Here is an 11,199-nt window from a genome sequence, read left to right on the forward strand (position 1 = left end):
AAAAAAAAAAAAAAAAAAAAAAAAAAAAACTAACCATGAGTCCCATATACAGTGCTTCCACTTACATATTATTGGCCTAGATTTAGTCATATGCCACATCTAGCCACAAGGCAGGCTGGTAAAGGTAGTCTTTTACTTGTTGGTAAGGGACCCACCTAAAACTCAGAGCTCTAAAAGGAAGAGAATGGATATTCTGAGGCAACAAGTTGTCACCAACAGAGGAAGGAGTAACATTATCTTTATGAGGAACTTTGCCATTAGAATCATGAGTCCCAATAGATAGATGACTAATGCATAAAGAAGCCACTCATACAAAGGGCAACTGACTTACTAGTCCTTTAACTGCTTTGTACTTTGAGCACACATCAATCTGAACACTATAATCACCTCTATTGTGTCAGCACAATTCACCTACATTACGTTGTATATAATTCATAAATGACATATTTGTTTCAACAAGCTTACTCCATGTAGTTTGGCTAAGCAATATCAACTTAATTTCCATAATCTTAAATTGTCTAGAAAGATACTTGCTCCATGAAATTCACTAATATGGGAAACAAAACATTAAACTGTCTTCATTTAGAAAGTAGATTTTATAATAGGTATGTTTTATGTACTATATTGCACTGAATAAAATAAAACTGATCGTAGAACCTAACTGACATATAAAATATCTCTATGCAAAATTAACATAGACTGTATAGTACATTTGAATTTGCTCTCAAAATAATCACTAGCAATTATAAAGTTAAGTTTTAGTAATAATGTTGTTCCACTGAGACTAAAAAATATGTATGGTTGAAATGACATCTTTTTAATTTTTTTTTTTTAAGCACTTCAGATATCTTTCTCTGGAACAGTTCTGACTCCTACTGTGTGAGTATATTTCTTGTTTTAATTATATAATTGATACTATTTAATTACAAAAAAAATAAGAACTATAAATAGTGTTGAGGAGGAAGAAATTTTCCTCTACCAATGTAGGTTCTTCTGGCTGGTCTAAGAATTCAATTGACATGAGACAGATTAACAGGAGAAAATCAAACAAAGTTTAATAACATGTATAGATAGGAGAGACCTAAAAAACTGAGTAACTCCCCAAAATGGCCAAAGCCTTCGCCTTAAATACCATCCTCAACTAAAGATAAAAAAGGAAGTTGAGGGTAGGGAGAGTCAGCTATGGGAGATTACCAGGAAAAGCACAGTAAACAGGGTAAGGCTTTTTTGCAGATTAAAGTCATTGCCTTCTGCTGGGACAAGAGTTTCTAGAAGTTTGGTGATCCTCTTCCAGGCACAGAGAGGGAGACACCCTTACAAATGGAGATTTCCCTTACAAATGTAAACAAATGTTTCTTTAAAAAGGGCAATTCCTACTTGGTTTTCAGAGCCCCTCCCACGTCTGCTGGTTCTCAGAAGATGACCAGCTTGAAACAATTAATATGCCAAAGAGACATTTTAGGGTGATAAAATTCTGTTCCCCTACAGGATCTAGAGCAGGTCTTCACTGCGTTAAGGGATGGCAGGATTCTACACTTCTAAGAGACTGCTTGCAACAGAACAACCAACTGCTTAGGAACTGAACATAAAGTGAGAAGTAAACTTTCATTGTGAAAAACTGATATACTGGGATTATTTGATATAGCAATTAGCCTACTATAACTAATTTGGCTATACCCATAAACATAATCCTATTTTTTCTACCCCCTAAATACTGCTTTATGGTGATTCTTTAACGTCTAAATCAGGGGTCAGACAAGTTTTTCTTAAAAGGCCAAAGAGTAAATATTTTAGGATTTGTAGTCCAAATGGTCCTTGTTGCATAACATCTCAACTCTGCCGCTGTGTGAAAGACAATTCATAAAGAAATGGGCAAGGCTGTGTTCTTAAAAAGCTTTATTTACAAAAACAGGCAGCCAGGCCATGGATCAGAGTTTTCTGACCCCTGGTCTAGATCATTCATCTCTCACATTGTTGTTGTTTTTTTTTTTTTTTGCAATATGTGGGCCTCTCACTGTTGTGGCCTCTCCTGTTGCGGAGCACAGGCTCCTGACACGCAGGCTCAGCGGCCATGGCTCATGGGCGCAGCCGCTCCATGGCATGTGGGATCTTCCCGGACCGGGGCACGAACCCATGTCCCCTGCATCGGCAGGCAGACTCAACCACTGCACCACCAGGGAAGCCCTCACATTGTTTATTTTAGTGAACAATGTGAGGCACGAATTTATCCTTTTTTCCCCAAATGAATAATAAATCACTCTGACACCATTTATTAAACAGTATGTCTTTACCTACCAGTTTTAACGGTAAAGGACTTTGAGGTAAAGGACTTTTATGAATCTGTGTTCAGTTCCTAAAACCTATTTTTCTACTTCTGGGTCAATAATAGGCTGTTTTGATTTCTATAGTTTTAAAGTATGATCTGATATATGATCTAATAGCTTGTATGGCAAACACACTTTTTTGCTTATTTTTCAAAATTTTCTTGTCTAGTCTTGCCCATTTATTATTCCATCTGAGTTTTAGAGTTAGCTTGTCAAGTTCCATGAAAATTTTTGTCAGGATTTTGATTAGGATAACACAGATGAATATATTTGTTATATGTCCTAGTTAGAGTTCCAATTAATTCTGGATACAGCCAACTGGCCTGGCTAAACATGTGCAGCTCAACTGGAATCCTATGAGAGTGAAGTGTCCAAAAACTTTAATAGGTAGTTTGTAAATCAAGTCAAAGTGGCACCCTGCTGTTGGGATTTGGTCTACAGTTCTAGATAAACTAAATAAAAACGCTTACCACTCAGAGCAAGTGTCCGTGAATACTGTATTTCTACAACTGGAAAGTGAAAAGAGGATTTGAACAAAGCTACCAGCATTTAAAGTCATGTTGTTTCAAAAAGAATGTTTTAAGTGACTCATTCTATATATTCATTTTGAACTCCTTGTAAATCAGTATGTGTCTACACCAAGAATTGACATATAAGATGGTGGTCCTCAAAAATCATTTTTACCTTCACATTACTTACAACTAAGATTATATATGTATTATTTATATAATAGCTATATCTCTGCCTTTAATAAATCATAAAATGATAAAAGCAGACCTAAGTTGAAACCCAGAGTTGACTTAAGGGAAAATATTAATAATACTATAGTCTATTCTAATGAAAGTTTGGGAAATATGCCACATGCTTCCTGTCAGAGCTAATAGGATTAACAAAAAAAATTATTTTGTTCACCATTTCCTTCAACTACAGGGCTTCCCAATATTTTCCCTCCATAGCATTCATAGAAAATGTTTGTTCAGTCCATTAGGACAAACTAACAAGAATGCTCACAGCTTGAGAGGGCAAGCAGCCCCAGGTCACCCGCTGCTAGAACGCTGGCACACCTGTAACCAATCTGCAGTACACTAATTGGAAAGCTATGCTTAGACTCCCATGGTCTTCCTTAGGTATCCCATTCTCCCAGTCCCCCAAAATGCTATAGTTGTACTCCAACTCTATTCTCCACCACAGTACTGAATTGAACACTGAAGAACAGAGGAGGGAGGATGAACTGTCCAAGAGATAAAGGTGGGAACCACTTTATTCATAGCCACTAAACTGTTTTTGAAGTTGGAACTGTATTACTTTCATCTTTTTTATCCCCTTTAGTACCAAATGCAGTCCTTATACATAGTTGTTGCTCAGTTTACTGGATTGAAACTTTCAGTACCCACCACTACATCATATTTAGTCTTGCAATTCTAAGTATCATACTTATGTCTTTAGATATACTTTTAAATATATGATAAAAATATTTTCCATAAAAAGGAGACTGTCATACTGTTAACACATGTGCCTTTGATAAATCTTAAAATGATAAAAGCAGACCTATGTTAAAATCCAGAGTAACAGGCATCAAAAGCAATGCACTCTAATAAGTTATTTTTTGGTTGAAAGTTCAAGTCAAAATTAAAACACCAGTTGATCTAAGCTTCAGTTTTCTTAATTGTAAAATGAAAAATAGCAATAATAGTATGACATAAGGCTGTAAAAATTTCATAAAATAATGCATAAAGAATGCTCGTTAAGTGCTTGAAAGAAATAGCTCTTAATATTTTAGCTATTACTTTGATGACTGACTTTACTCCATTAAACACGTTGGTTCCTGAGATAACTTTTCAGTCTGTTATATGACACATATTTCTTAATAAATATTCAATAAATACAAACATTATAGAGTACCACTAATTAAAGAAAAAGTCTGTAAATGCATGGCTTTGTGTGTGAGCTGCACAATTTTCCCCTAATGTAAATAAATAGCACAGTGTACTTTTTCCATTATTTTTCCTTCCATAAGAACCATAAGCTTTCTGTTTAAAATTCAAACAGTATCAAAATACAGACTATTTAAATGAATCACTGTGGTCTTCCAATCTTTTTCATACATTAAGCTGTCAGTTTGACATACAGTAGAAGAATGCATAGAGCATGAGCTGACTTTTTAATACAACAGCAATGTTTTGGCCTCCTCTCTTTGAATCAAGTCACAGATGCCACTCTTGAAATTACTAATGGTATAGCAATGATGAAATACACACTATATATCTAAACAACGTTTTCATACTATTACAAATGAAAGACCCTGGAAATATTAAAACTTTTTTTAGATTCCATAAAAATCTATGTTATTTCAAGATTTTCTTTCATTGGCAAATATCTGAGTTCTAAGTAATCTGAGTGGTAGGTGAATGAGTGCTGCGGCAGTTAATAAAATAGACAAGAATCCCTGTTCTCATTATAGGGATACAGACAATAAACAAATAAATCAGTAAATATGTATAGTATTTCACATAGTGACAGGTGCTATGGGAAAAATAAAAGGCATGGAAAAAAGAATGGGAATTCCATGGTTCAGGGGTGTTGAAAGCACTCTTACCTTTTTTAAACCAGGCAAAGGCTTATAAAATAGTCAGCTAGTATTTTAGGAAGGAAAAGATGTTGGTTGAAGAAGGTAATGCTTTTAAAGTTACGTGTGATAAACAACATGAATATTCAAAACGTAATTTTAGGAAATTCCATACTGCTTAACTCAAAAAGCACAAAATGTATCCATAAGGACAAAATTAAAATTAATATATAAACAAGTAAGGGTGTAACTTAAAAAAATTACAATTTATATGCGAACAAATAACTTCTGGGATAAAGGACTTTATCCCAAATATATGAAAGTTTACATTTGAGTAAACACTCCCTATAAAAAAAAATCTGACTTTAACCTCATTCTTAACTTTACATAGGTTTTTACAGATACCATTTGTTTTTACTCTAAACAGCAGAAATAGTTATTTACAAATTATCAATAAGACAAAACAGTCAGTTTTATTTGGAAAGTGTACCCTTTAAACTTTAAGAACTAAATATCTGGGGCTTCCCTGATGGTGCAGTGGTTATGAGTCTGCCTGCCAATGCAGGGAATGCGGGTTCGAGCCCTCGTGGGGGAGGATCCCACATGCCGCGGAACAACTAAGTCCATGTGCCACAACTACTGAGCCTGCGCTCTGGAGCCTGTGAGCCACAACTACTGAGCCCACGTGTCACAACTACTGAAGCCTGCATGCCTAGAGCCTGTGCTACGCAACAAGAGAAGTCACCACAATGAGAAGCCCACACACCGCAGTAAAGAGTAGGCCCCCGCTCTCCACAACTAGAGAAAGCTTGTGTGCAGCAATGAACACCCAATGCAGCCAAAAATAAATTAAACAAATAATAAGGTATAGAATCTATAAAAAAAGAACTAAATATTTGAAGCAGATTTGGGATTAGAATTCTTCATAGTTCTAGTCTCCTTGAGGGCATTTTTTTCAAAAATGTTATTATCAATATATTCTTTAGAATCTGGAATTCATGAAATGAAAATGTTTGTTCATTACAAAATCACTTTAAGATGATACATATTACCCAAAATCTCACTTTTTTTTAAGTTCCCTTTGAAGACTAACAATCTGAAATATATGTAAGAATGGAAAATAACTAATTAGAAAAGAGGAATTAATTTGTTTTTCCCTTTATGGTCATTTTCAAAGCTATTTATAAAATATAAATTTAAGCTTATATTTGCCCAGTTATGAAATATGTTTCAGTCATAAACCAAAGCAGTTTTGTTAAACTGCACTAAGTTATCATTAAAGTGACTACATCACACTCTAGACCAAACGGCTTCAGGGGCTATTGAGGAAGATGAGTAGTGAAGGACTGCGAGTCTTCTCCCAATGAAATCTAAGTGGTTACATTTTGTCACACATTGGGGTTCTATGTAAGACATTGTATAAAAAATAGGTTTTACAACTTAAAAAGAAATTCTGAAAGCCACTGATCAAAGGAACAGAAATCTATCAGAAAAAAACCCTCATGAATTTGCTAATGATTCTTCTTTCTTTCTTGAGAAACTGGCAAGGTAAAGCACATGCATATAATAAATTTTTTCACCCCTATCATTCTACCAAGATATTTTTTATCACATTTCATCTAACTTCAGATCATTCTACTTGATAAAAGATTTTTAAAACCTTAATGAAAATACTAACTCTAAGCGAGCAAAATGTATTTGAATAACTAATGATTAAAACAGAAGTTTAAAACAAGTTTTAAGTTCAGTTCAAAACAAAAAGCTAAAGTTCAAAAACAAAATCAAAAATCTTCTTTGTGATTAGGCAATTCTTTTCAAAGTACACACGTGGAAATGTCACCAAATGTTTCAGTAAGTCTGGAGGAAGAGAAGGAGAGCGGAGGACACTTGAGCTGAGTGTTGGAAAATAAGTAAGATTGGGAGACTAAAGAAATGGTTACATAATTTTCTAGGAAAAAAGGAACAGAATGAGCAAAGTGTGGATAAAAGAAAGAACTATTTCCAAGGAATGGCAAACATCTCAATTTGCCTGGGACATGAATGAGGGGCAAAGATAGGAAATAAGATTGTGAATTTAGGTTGTGGCCAGATAACAAAAGATTCCTAATACCACAGTAAGGACTTGGGCTTTTTTCAATAAAAAATTAGGGAGTAGTAGCAACAGACATTGCAACTATGAGACAGATTCCAGAGATACTAGAGAGGTAGAATAGATAGAATTAGGCAACAAATTGGAAGCTAAGTAGATGAAAGAAAAAGAAATAAAATATGATGTTAAAGTGCAGTTTGGCTAACAACTGTAAGAACTTAAAAGCTTTAAGCTGAAGAACTTTTAATATTTACACTGATTTGTTTATGTCAAGAGAATTTCAAAAGCATAACCAAGACACTTGACTGATACAAATTTTATTTTTCATGCTAAAATTTTTACAAATTTGATTCTGTCATACACAATTATAAGAGGAACAGTTACAAGTGAATTAAAAAAATAGTATTTGGGGGCGCTTCTTTTCATTTTACTATCATAAGCATGTTTTGTTACAGGTACAGCAACAATAGTTACAATTACAGAACTGCTCAACTTGGAAATTTAGTAAGTATGTTATGATGGAGGGTAATACCTAATATAAATGAAGAGTAAGTGCCCAAACATAGTCTCACGCTCTACATTATTCTTTATTCCACAATTAGAATCATGGGTTAGAGTCTACTCAGCAATGCCATCATTCAAATATCTGACCAAGCAGGTCAACTTGGAAAGCATTTAAAATCATTTTCCAAAATCTTACTTTATTTAGTTCTATACGGAAATATAAGACAAAACACACAAGACAAGGCTTGCTGATATTTTTTGCCTAAAACAAACCATTATACAATGAAATTACGCATCTTTTGCAATCTGGCATTTTTTCCCATCTCACACAATAACAAAAGATGAACAGTACTTACAGCATTTAGAATCACCAGACTACAGCTGATACAGCATCTCCCAGACTTCTAGTTTCTAAAATTCTGGGGGAAGTGGGACAATTTGAACTGTAACAGTCTACAAGGTAGTAACGTTACCTCTTGGCCATTGGCCCAATACTAACCCTATTTTTTTTCAGTATACAAAATATGCTGAAAACATTTCTCTTAAACACATTTCAATTAATGTAATTAAACAGAAGGCAACAACTTCCTTCTAGAAGAATTAGCTATAGCTATGAAAAACTTGCCATATATTTGTTAAATTAATTTATGGAATACTTTTTGGGTCAATACAGACCATAGTGTATTTTTTAATTTAAAGCCTCTACTAAACATAAGTAAAAAGAACTAAAAATATAATCACATTGGTAGTTTTTTTAAAAATGAAAATTACCATTTTTATCCCTGTAGTATATAAATATATCACTTGCTTTTATCCAAATTAAAGGTAAATTTTAAAAAAATCCACTGTGGGGCTTCCCTGGTGGCGCAGTGGTTGAGAGTCCGCCTGCCGATGCAGGGGACACGGGTTTGTGCCCCGGTCCGAGAGGATCCCACATGCCGTGGAGCGGCTGGGCCTGTGAGCCCTGGCAGCTGAGCCTGCGTGTCTGGAGCCTGTGCTCCGCAACGGGAGAGGACACAACAGTGAGAGGCCCGGGTACTGCCAAAAAAAAAAAAAAAAAAAAAAAAAAAAAATCCGCTGTGAAATTTACATTCTAAGCACAAAAATAAACACATATTAGTTTTAATCAGGAATTTCAGCTGACAAGTGAACATTTTTACTTTGAAATATGTAGATCTGGGATATAGAAGTGAATGTTTTGATTGAACACATTGCAAATATATCTTGTTTTCATGTAAAAATACATTTTTTAAAGAAATAATGTTTCACAGTCTTTTTATCCCACCCTCTCAAACATTTTTTCCTTAAAATAGTTTAACATCTCATTTAAAATCTGATATTACAAAAAAGAGAGAGAAATAAAATTAATTCTTCTTAGATGTATTTGAGCCAAGTAGTTACTGTTTCCACATGTTATGAGCTAAAAATCATGACATTCTGGTGAGTAACCTATGGCTTACAAACTAATAACTTGAAATTCAATTCATACTGCTTATCAAGGAAGTCTGATAGATATTTGTAAATTTAAATTTTTATATCTTTTATAAAGAAAAAAATCCGTCTAACAGATAAGTATTAATAGCTAAAAAATGATAAACATTTTTATATTAAAGATCTACAAAATAATAAAGCATCTTAAGAGTATTCTTGAAAACACTATCAAAAACCTCAGTCTTCTATATTAAGTGCAATATCCAATACATTTTTATGACTAAAACATTTTCAAAGGCTAGAAAGAAAATATGCTTATTGTAAGAACAATGACACTTGAGTCAAACAGACCTGTTTTGAATCTCTAATCTGCCACTTTCCAATTTATACATACTTCTTAACTTCTCTAAAACTCAATTTCCTCAGAGATAAAATTGGGGGGGCAATGACAGTAACTACCTTAAAGAACTCTTCTGAGGGATAATAAGATAATGCACATGAAAGGTTAGTACAGTACAGTATGTGACATAGTAATTAACCAATAAATATTAGCTATACTGAGCAGTGACTTTGGGGTCAAGTACCTAACAAACCGTTTTCTTAAATAAGATATAGTCATTATACAAAGAATTGTTTATTTTAAAACTTTTAAAAAACAAACAAAATGGCATGAGAGAAAGTTGGGGACATGTCCTCCAATTAAACATCCAGAATTATACTGCAATAATGATAAGGCTAAGAACCACAAATGATTCATTAGGCTGACATTTGAAGTCTCCTAAGTTACTTTTATCGTGTTTTGGCAGTCACTTCCTATCTATTTGAACACCACACTGTGTTATTCCCAAACTACAATTCAGAAGATCTGAAGTGAATTTTATTTTCTTGTCATGAATTCTTAGAGAAAATAATTACCTCATTGGCTTAAACAAACAAAAAAAGCATGGAAAAAATGAACAGAAAACCACAGCCATACATGTTATGTAGTACAGTAAAGATGGTTATTTAGAACTTTCAAGCAGTTTATCTGATATCTCTTATTTTCAAACTGTTACTGTTTCAAATCTCAATCCACTAATCTCTATTATTTATAATTAGTCTACTCAGAAACATATCTATTATCTTTAGTGGAATGATCACAGAGTACTAAATTTTAACAGAAAATTAATCTACAGATAATGCTCCAAAATATTTTACATTTCCCATTTAAAACATTTAAGGTACCAGTTTCAAGATACCCAAAATCTTAGTCCATCAGTATTATTCTGATTGTCACCATTACCCACGTGAACATTTTCTCTAATTTTTATTTATACTAACCTGAGTCAACAGGGCTTTCCAATGGGTGTTTTAAATGACAGAGCACAGATATGGGTGACAGGGAAACTAGGTCTGGCCTCAATTATTTACTAAATATGAGATCTTCGGCAAGTCCCTCAACTTCTCCATGCCTCTTTTTCCTTTTCTAAAAGAGGAGGATCCTACTACCCTCATTTTCTGACTCACAGGACGATGGCAAATGATATGAGAAAAACATATGAAAGAATTCTGAAAAGGGCACAGTGCTATATAAACGTAATATGAAAACATGTAGGCTGGTTACGTATTAGATTTGGTTAGAATGACCAGTCTACTTAAGGTGCAATTTATGAGAAATTTATTCTTGGGAATTATCAGAAAAAAAAATTGTAACATCTTTACCACATCTTCTGAATAAGGTCTGAGAGCCATTTTAAAAAAACCCTATTACCACATAAGAAACTGCATTGGACAATGACCTAAGAAAAGTTAAAGCCTCATCCATCCTTTCCAGATTTTTTTTTTTAAAGGCTATAAATCTGCTTCACCTTAATGTGCTTTTGTAGTTTTATTAATTTACAGCCTGCTTTGCTCTAGGGTTCTTCTGGCAGTTACTTAACCCTCTTTGAAAGTAGTCACAGGTGATCTTTATTTTTCTACTACTGGTTTTTCTTAACTTATTTTAAATTCCAGTTTTTTCTCACTTGAACTCCACAGAAAGTAGGTGTAATAAAGAGTTTTTAATTTAAAGAATGAATAAAAAAATTCAAAACTAAGTCAGTAAAAGCAAATGTTCTCTCACTTTTCTGACTCTTCAGCAGATACTCTGCATGCACTCTAAAAGGATATTAAAGCTACACATCAACAGAAAAGTCCATTTAATTTACACTATATAGTTTTCCAAGGTTAAAAGATACAAAGCAGGGGGCTTCCCTGGTGGCGCAGTGGTTGAGAGTCCGCCTGCCGATGTAGGGGACATGGGTTCG

The sequence above is a fragment of the Lipotes vexillifer genome, unplaced genomic scaffold (assembly GCF_000442215.2).
Source record: "Lipotes vexillifer unplaced genomic scaffold, Lipotes_vexillifer_v1.1 scaffold2126, whole genome shotgun sequence".
Classification (NCBI taxonomy): domain Eukaryota; kingdom Metazoa; phylum Chordata; class Mammalia; order Artiodactyla; family Lipotidae; genus Lipotes; species Lipotes vexillifer.